The sequence below is a fragment of the Megascapheus bottae genome, chromosome 1 (genome assembly GCF_031878675.1).
Source record: "Megascapheus bottae isolate mThoBot1 chromosome 1, mThoBot2.hap1, whole genome shotgun sequence".
NCBI lineage: Eukaryota > Metazoa > Chordata > Mammalia > Rodentia > Geomyidae > Megascapheus > Megascapheus bottae.
In genome coordinates this window covers 66,074,065-66,084,000 of record NC_143509.1, presented here as the reverse complement: position 1 = coordinate 66,084,000, position 9,936 = coordinate 66,074,065, and the positions used below count along the sequence as shown (strand labels likewise).

At 37.5% G+C, this 9,936-nt stretch overlaps 1 pseudogene; it reads right to left on the bottom strand.

Moving 5' to 3' along the window:
• Positions 1 to 7,250: 7,250 nt before the first annotated feature.
• Positions 7,251 to 8,136, bottom strand: LOC150069364 (large ribosomal subunit protein uL18 pseudogene; annotated as a pseudogene).
• Positions 8,137 to 9,936: the final 1,800 nt, after the last annotated feature.

The following is a 9,936-nucleotide window of genomic DNA, read 5'->3' as shown; positions in this document are numbered from 1 at the left end:
CTGTTAATACCACTGGATGAGAAATTGTATACCTGACACATGCAAACAAAAATTTTAAAAAAATGTTATCTCTAATGTAGAAATCACAACTTGAGCCATTAACAGTATGTGACAAATGCCAAAACTAAAAAAAATACATAGAAACACAAAAGATCCTGAGGAGTATAGTAGTACTTGCAAATGTAAATCAGACAGCCAATAAAAATCAGTGTGGAGCAAGTCAAAACTAGAAACATGAAGGTTGACAACAAATGTACTGACTGAGCTAACATGGAAAGAATAGAATCTAGCCAGTGCTCAGGAGCAAGGCACAAAAGCAGGTCTGCAAAGGGTGTGAGCAATAGCAATTACACCAATGCTGAGAGGATCACTCCTAAGGGAGTGAGGACCTGAATGGTTTTGATGATAAAGGAGAGGATCACTAAAGTGTGTGTTTGTTTGTTTAATTTATCTTGTGCCAGTTCTGGAGCTTGAACTTACAGCATAGGCTCTGCCCCTGAGCCTTTTAAGGTAAGGGTTCCACCACTTGAGCACAGTTCCACTTCCAGCTCTTTGGTGGTTAATTGACATAAGAATTTCACAGACTTTCCTGCCTGGGTTGAATTGGAGCAATAATTCCCAGAACTCAACTTCCTGAATAGCTAGGATTACAGGTATGAGCCACTGGTGACTGCCTTGAAGTATTTTTGAAAAAAAATCAAGATAGAAGGAATTATGGATAGAAAGAGATAAATAGTAGGAAAAGTGAAAGGGTAGGAATTCAAGGAATAACAGAATCAGAAGGCAGTAATAGCTATTAATCTAGGAAATAAATATGCAAATGTACAGAGAAATAAAACCAAAGTATATACATGTTTTGTGGTTTAAAAAAATAGGAAAATGGCCTCAAGCTTCTCTATGAAATAATAGATGGAGTTATTGTCTGAGGAGATGGAACCAGACATGAGGAAAGGAAAAAGAATGATCCTCTGGAATTTTCCAGAGGATTAATTAGAAGAAACAAGAATTCATGAGTTGTAATTAGGAGCATCTGTCTGAATGTATCAAGAGCTAGTGGTGAGGGAATGAAGTCTGCTCAGTGTACACACCATCTCCTGCTGTTTCCCAGGGCATAGGTGACCTGGGCTTGATGACTGGACTGGGAAGTGTTATGGTAGTCCAAGAGGCAGAAAGTGGAGGGTCATACTGACCTCACCATCAAAGGGATGGCCAAAGCAGGGAGCCTAGGTATAAATTCAACCATCACTCAATTCTGTATTAGGGACCGTATTTGTTCAGTACCTCTTAGGCACAAATGGATAGGAGAAAAATGGATGTAATTTTCCTAATTTTTGTGTGCTCCCAATTTGGACGCACATCAAAGAGCCTGGGTATTCAGCTTCCCAATCTCAGCAATTGGGGTTTGGTTAACTAGAATGGGCATCTGAGTATACTTTATTACTTAATTGCTTTAAATTTTTGTCCATACTTACAAAAGTAAAAGGGAAATGGAGCTAGAAGTCAGTCTATTTTACTTTTAATTCTTCCCAGAACTAAACGATTTGGAGGGCAGATTGTATCATTTGGGGGCTTTAAATTCTCAACAAAGATGGGAATGAAACATGAAGGGAGAGGAGAGATAGAAAAACAGAAAAAGGGAGAGGGAGAGAGAATGTGGTGGGGGGAGGAAGGTAGAGAGATTTAAATAAATGGGTTTTAAAGCCTTCTAAGATCTAAACATCCATATTTATAAGCCAGTGAGCATTTTCCTATGGTCTCTAGAGTTCCTTTAATTTTTTTTTATCTTTTTCATAATTCTGGTACTTGAACTTGGGACCTATATGGCTCCCTAGGTTCTACCACTTCAGACATGACCTCAACTTTCAGACGCTTTGGGGGTGATATTTTCTTCATCTTTAATTCTTTAAAACAATCACTACTACCTAGAAAGATTAAGACCATAAATATTCCAATAATCATTTACATTATCTATTATGGAAATCTAGTCTAAAATTGTCTCCTACGATTAAGGTACTGCTTCACTATTTTAAGTATATGCATACTTATCAAATTATATTACCTTTTTGTTACCATTCCTGCTATATTATACATACAAATTATATCATTGATTTTAATGTCTAATTTACCCAAGTTCTTTTTTGTGATAGTTTCTGTTGTTGTGATAAAATAGTTAGAATATCTTTGAAAGAGAACAAAAGCTATTTTGGCTGGATGCTGATGGCTCAGAGCAACTTGGGAGGCTGGGGTTTGAGGATCACAGTTCAAAGCTAGCCTGATCAGGAAAGTCCATGAGACTCTTTTCTCCAATTAAGGACCTAAAGTCCAGAAGTGATACTGTGGCTCAAAGTGATACATTACTGGCTTTGAGCAAAAGAAATTCAAGGACAGTGCTCAGGCCCTGAATTTAAGCCACATAACAACAACAACAAAACCAAGTTTGTCTTACAAAGTAGGTGGTTTGATTCCAAAGTTGTGTGCTTTGGGCTTGTAAGGAAGTGAACTATGGTAAGAGTCAGGGTAGAGGAGGATGCTCTCTTTCTGGGATTCAGGACAAAAGGATGGATCAAGCATCTCAATATCTCTTGAGTGGAAGGATAGCAACCTAACTTCCTACCACTCGGCCACCTGGATCTACTGCTTCCCCATAGTGTCAAGAGCTGAATGAATCTTCAATACTTGGTCATTCATATGACATTGCAAATCTAAACCATAGCACTGATAAACTACAACTGCAGAGTGACAAAAAGTTAAACTTCTACCTTCAAAATCATTATCAATAAAAATGTAAAAGTCATTCAATGAATGTTGCCAATCTTTAAATAAAAGGAAGAAGATTGTTTCCAAGTTCCAATTAAGAGCAAAAAAAAGTCTAAGGCAGATGGTCTTTATCTTATTAATTTAAAAACTACTGATTGGTTTATCACTTTATTATAGTGCCGTAGGCTAAGTATGTTCCATATTTTCAATGTTACCCTAAGCTAGATGAGTTATTCTTCCTCTATTGCTAAATGTTAAGGTTAATGAAGACAGAAACATAGAATTAGTTTTACTAGAAAATGATGACATTTAACATAGTGCCACTTAAATGTTTCATTTGACTTACTTATACTTTAAGTTCAATTCTTCTACACCCCCCAAATAAAATATTTCATGCAGCATAAAAAGGCAATAAAAAAAACAATAGGACAAACACATGTGGATGTTTTATATTCATACTGTGCTATGCTAACAATGATTATCTGAGCTATAAAATTATCTCTGATTTTCTGAGAAATATTGTTTGTGAATTCTTTACCTTCTCAACAACGAATATATAAAAATATAATAAAAATCATGCAGAAAAAAGTTAAAAGAAAGGGAAGAAGCAATAACCTAAAATTAAATCTAAATTAAACTACTGTTTGGAACACATACTCTTTATGTGAACGCCAGTACTGGGACATGAACCCAATATCTTCAGTCTTTCTCTCATCATTGGCACTCTACGACTTGTGGCCACACCTCCACTTTTTGCAAGGTACTTAGAAATAAGTGACTCTCAGATATGTTTGCAAAAGGTCCAAATACCAATTCTCAAATTTTAGCACCTAGGTAAGTTAGAATTAAAAAAAATATGAGCCACTAGTACCTGACTTGGCGATAACCAATTCTTTTCTTAAAAAAAATAATATTGGGGCCACGAGTGTGGTAGAGTGTTTAGCTAGCATGAATGAAACACTGGGTTCAATTCCTCAATAACACATATGCAGAAAAAAACCCAGAAGTGGGGCTGTGTCTCAAGTGGTAGAGCACTAGCCTTAAGAAAGCTCATGGCTAGTGCTCAGGCCCTGAGTTCAAGCCCCAGGACTGGCAAAAAAAAATAATAATCTTGAAGTTAGTATAAACTCTGTATATTCTATAAAGCATGTATGATCAACAAACCACTCAAATTAGAAGTTGCTTTATTTTGAATGTAAAGACTTGGAAATTGACTTGGATTATCTTCTTTTGGGAGAGGGAGGTCAATAGCATAGTTTATTAGCTTCATCCAGACCTGCTTTCCTCGGGCTCAATGGGTACCTCAGTGCTAGGTGTGAAGCTGTTATCAGTACAAAGTAAAAAAACAAAAAAAACAAAAAACAAAAAACAAAAACATGACATCTTAAGGACAAACTCAGACAGGATCCACATTTCCTGAATTTGAGCCATGGATAAAGTGGTACTATTAAATACAAAGCTGAAATCGTGGGAATGTTGCACAAGTTTTTCCAAAATCGGCCGAAGGGGTATTTTTTATAGAGGCAAATAAACTTACTCAGTTTTCCCCGACAGTAGTTTGATATACAAGGTTTAATATCTGAGTTCTTTATGTTACTTTCATATGAGATACTCATTTTTTAACATCAACCTAAAATTAAAACAAACTTTGAAGGAAATTGCAGTATTTCTGTAAAAATTAAAACTATTAGCATACCAGTTTAAGACTCTATACTTTAAGATACCTTCCCACTGGTTGTAATAAATGGATGAAATTCCTGGTGTTATTGGCCTGTTGCTTGCTGTATTTTTAGAGAGCTATACAACATGCAATGTGATAGGCAATTATTATCTTTAAAAATATATATATATATATGAAGTTCTGATGATGGCTTATGCTGTTCAGGAGGCTGCCATACATACAAGGATCATAGTTCAAATTTAGACTGGGAAGGAAAGTCTGGTAATCACCAATTAACTAGCAAAAAGCAACAAGTGGAGATATGGCTTAAGTGTTAGACTGCCAGTTTTTTTTTTTTCCTTGTTTGTTGTGTACTTCAGCTCTTCAGCTCAAGGATAGCACTCTACCGCCCTTGAGCCACATCACCACTTCCAGTTTTCTCGTGGTTAATTGGAGATTAGTCTCCCAGACTTTCCTGCCTGGGTTGTCTTCAAACCTCCATCTGACCTCAGATCTCAGCCTCTTGAATAGCTAGGATTATAGGCGTGAGCCACTGACTCCTGGCTGGACTGTCAGTTTTGAGTTAAAAAAACTCTAAGAAAGCTCCAGGTCCCCTCTCTACACATTCAATGCAATACCCATCAATATTTCAATGTCATTCTTTAAAGAAATAGAAGAGGCAATCCAAAATTTCATATGGAATAATAAAAGACCCCATATAGCAAAAACACTTCTCAGCAGAAAGAACAGTGCAGGAGGAATTTCAATACCAAACTTTAGACTCTATTACAGAGCTATAATTCTCAAAACAGCTTGGTACTGGCACAAGAATAGGCCTGAAGACCAATGGAATAGAACTGAGGATCCAGATATTAACCCACAGACCTATGGCCCCCTAATCTTTGACAAGGGAGCCAAAAAAAAAAACAGAATGGAAGAAAGACAGCCTCTTCAACAAGTGGTGCTGGCAGAACTGGTTAAGCACCTGCAGAAAGCTAAAGTCGGATCCTTCTTTGTCACCCTGCACCAGGATTAACTTCAAATGGATCAAAGACCTGGAAGTAAAAGCAGATACACTGAAAACTTTACAAGAAGGAATAAGAGATACACTAGATCTCCTTGGTACAGGTCAAAACTTTCTTAATAAGGACCCAGAAACACCAAATCAGAGAAAGTCTGGATTAGTGGGACTGCATTAAACTGCTGAGCTTCTGTATGGCAAAGGACATAGCTAGCAAACTAACAAGAAAGCCTACAGAAAGGGAGAAGATCTTCACTAACCATACAACAGTGAAAGGCCTCGTATCTAAAATATATCAATAGTACAAAAAATTGACTCACTACAAAATTACTCTTCAAAGAAACAACTATCCCATTAAAAGATGGGCCAAAGACTTAAAGAGAGTCTTTTCTGAAGAAGAAATAAGAATGGCCTATAGACACATGAAGAAATGTTTGACATCTCTGTCCATAAAACAAATGCAAACCAAAACATCTCTAAGATTCCACATCACTCCAGTTAGAATGGCCAGGATCAAAAAAACTAATAACAGATGCTGGTGGGAATGTGGCCAGGAGGGATCACTACTACACTGTTGGTGGGAGTGCAAACTCGTTCAAACACTATGCAAAGCAGTATGGCAGTTCCTCAAAAGACTAAACATAGAGCTCCCCTATGACCCAGAAAAATGCCACTACTTGACATTTACCCAATTGTCCAGAAATAAGGACATACTAAGTCCTCCAGCACAATGATGTTCTTTGCAGCACTATTTACCATAGCAAAAATATGGAACCAACCCAGATGCCCCTCAGTTGATGAGTGGATCAACAAGATGTGGTATTCATACACAATGGAATTCTATGCTGCTGTCAGAAAGAACGACATTGCCCCATTTGTAAGGAAATGGAAAGACTTAGAAGTAAGCCAGAACCAAAGAAACAGACTCAATGGTTTCCCTCATTTGCCATAATCAGTAGAAACCTTGGGCTCTCCTAGCAGAGATTTACAATAGAACAAAACCTAGGTACATAAGGCCATATAGGATGATGCTAAATGAAAGGACCTCCATGCTATAGAAACAAAAGCCATATAATGAGTGATTGTTGTTCTTAATGTACTAAGTTATCTGATCTCTTTTGCTGTCCTTTGGTTATCTCATATTGTTACAGTATTTCACCTTGTTATCTGATATATTGTATATATGCATATTTGGTTATTTGAAATCGGATAGGGAAGGGAGAAAAACAAAATGAGGGGTGGGAGGTGGGGTGGGGGGAGGGAAATGGGGACCAAGACATGAGAAATGGTATCAATGTCTGTGAAGTAATTTCACCTTCTATCTGGTGAATATAATGTAACCTTTCTATTAATTACAATAAAAAATATAAAAAAGAGATTGCCAGTTCCCAAGTTCAAGCACCAGTACAGGCAAACAACAAAAAACAAACATTAGAAATAAAAAAACCTATAGGACCAGGAGTGTGGCCTAGTGGTAGAGAGCCTGCCTAGCATGCACAAAGCCCTGTGTTCAAATCCTTAGTACCACATACACAGAAAATGCTGGAAGTAGTGTTGTGATTCAAGTGATAGAGGGATAGCCTTGAGAAAGCCGCAAGACAGTGCTGAGGGCTGAATTCAAAGCCAGAAGACTGATTAAAAAAAAAAAAAGCGCTACAGTTGAATCTTGGAAAAGATGGTTAAGTCCTGTGTTTTTTTTATACTTGAGGATTGTTTCCATTAGTTTCATAACAAGAGCTTAACATAGAAATAGTTGCTTGTCAATAAGTTTATTGATTTTTTGAAAAAAATCTTCATAGAAAATCACTTGGTTTAACTCTCAGCAGCCCGCTCCTGAGCTCCAAGGAAGTTTGCCTTCTTCTGAGCTACCCAATCTTTCTTCTGAGCAAGGGACAGCTTGGGATAATTCCACCTCTTCTTCTTCACTTCTCTCTTGGGCTTCTTCACATAGACTGGGTTCTCTCGTATAGCAGCATGAGCCTTCTTGTACATCTCCTCCATCATGTCTGGAGTTACATTGTTCTTTATGTACTGGGAGAACTGCTTCTTGTACGAATCTTCATCCTCTTCCATTAGGTAGCGCATATAATCTGCAACATTCTGACCCACGATGTGCTTCTGATGTACTTCTGCATTGAACTCCTCGCTCTCAGAATCATAACCAGGGAGTCGTTTGGTACTGTGAGGGATAGACAAGCCTCTATCCACAGCTCCCTTCAGGGCACCAAAGACTTTATTGCCAGTGGGTAGTTCTGGCAAGGGCTGCATCCAAATAGCAGGTGAAGACACCAGATTTTCCATCAATGTCCTCCTCGTTGTATTCATCACCAGTCACCTCCACTTGGCCTTCATAGCTTCTGTCCATCCCAAACCTATTGAGAAGTCTGGGGGCCAGCAGCAGGCCAGTGCAATAAGCAGCCGCATAATTGGTGAGGCCTACTTTCACACCATACTTGGGTAGTTCATACTTGGACGATCGTGTCTCCTTTTATGCATGAATAAGCAACCTGACAAACAATATCTCTGTTGGTAACACGAACTATCCTCCCGTATTTGGGTGTGTTGTACTTACTTTTTTTTCTCGGATCACCAAGCATTTCCAAGCATAGTAGTCAGTTTTGCCCACTCGACGTCTTCTAAATTTCACTTGGTATCTCTTAAAGTAGGCCTTATTCTTGACAGCTTTAACAAACCCCATTCTGCAGATTAGAGACCCCTTGATTATCTTTTTTCTTAATCTAAACTCAATACTCTATCTGCTTTTATCCAATTTCCCCAACATGCTAGCATGTTATATAACTATGGGGTAACTATTAAAAGTAGGAACTCATTTGTGTTACACTTCTGATTACTGTAGAGCTTTCATTAATATTTAAACAGTTTTCCATGAATGTGCTTATGTCTACTGAAGGATCTGATATGGAATGCCATATATTAGTGATTAATATCTCCATTACCTCTAATCTATAGTTCTATGGTATTTTCTTTTCTTTTCTTTTTTATTGTCGGGGTTAAATATAGAGGGGTTACAGTTATATTTGCCAGATAGAGGCTGTATTACTTCTCACACATTGAAACCCCTTCTCATGTTTTTGTCCCCATTTCCCTCCTCCCACCCCTCCCAATCATCTTGTTCCCCTTTCCCTTTCCTATTTCAAATAAAGAAATAAACATATATACATATATTTATATATAATATACCAGGTAACAAAGTCAGATACAGCAACAATATGAGATTATCCAAAGGGCAACAATGGAGAAAAGAAATAACAGTACATTAAGAACAACAATCACATGTGATAAAGCTCTTGTTTCCATATCCTGGAGATCCTTTCATTTAGTCTCATCCTACATGGCCTGATGTACTTAGATTTTGAGCTATTTTAATTCTCTGCTAGGAGAGTCCTAGATGTGTACTAATTATTACAAATGAGGGAAACCATTGAGCCTAAGTTCCTTTGGTTCTGGCTCACTTCACTTAATATGATTTTTTTCTAAGTTTTTTTACATTTTCTTACAGATGGGGTGATGTGTGATGTTATTTTTTTATGATGGCAGCATAGAATTTCATTGTGTATAAGGACCACATGTTTTTGTTCCAATCATCAATTGAGGGGCATCTGGGTTGGTTCCATATTTTTGCTATGGTAAGTAGTGTTGCAATGAACATCGTTGTGCTAGTGGATTTAGTATGTCTTTGTTTCTGGACAATTGGGTAAATGTCTATGGCATTTTCTTAAGGCGCTCTCTCTCTCTCTCTCTCTCTCTCTCTCTCTCTCTCTCTCTCTCTCTCTCTCTCTCTCTCTCTCTCCCTCCCTCCCTCCCTCTCATGTATTGAGAGTTTGAAGAAGAATAATTAGATGTTTTACGCAATGTGCCTCCATTTGGCTTGACTTGATGTGGCTTCAATATTAGATGAGGTTATGAGCAATAAGGAAATATCCTGGGAAGGTGGAATGCCTTTTGGATCTATCAAATCAGATTGGGCACATATTACCAACATGACTTATCACTTAATGATGAAATGCTTGATCTCTTGATTAAGGTGGAATCCTCCCCAAGTCTATGTATATATATATATATATATATATATATATATATATTCCTCCCCAACTCTTAATTCACTGTTCTGTGGAACTGAATCATTAGCTCCAGACCACATTCAAAAGAAGAGGAGTTCAGTTCTGCATCCCAGAGGGAGGAACATCTGAATAATACTTGAAATTCTCATCTGACGAGGATGTGTTTCATCTTGTACACAAATATTTGTTCATTAATATGAATTAATGTGAATGTGGACTCACGGGTGTGTGTTCGATTTACTGTGTTTTCATCTAGATGGGAATTGCTGATATCATTACTCAAATTTTCAAGCTTGACCTCCCTGTTTGCTCTATCAGGTATTTTCTTTGTCCTTTTGACACGATTACAACCATTTTTCCTTTTCCCTTTCTTCTCCATTTTTTTAAATTAAATACTTTTTCCTTCATTCTAGTAC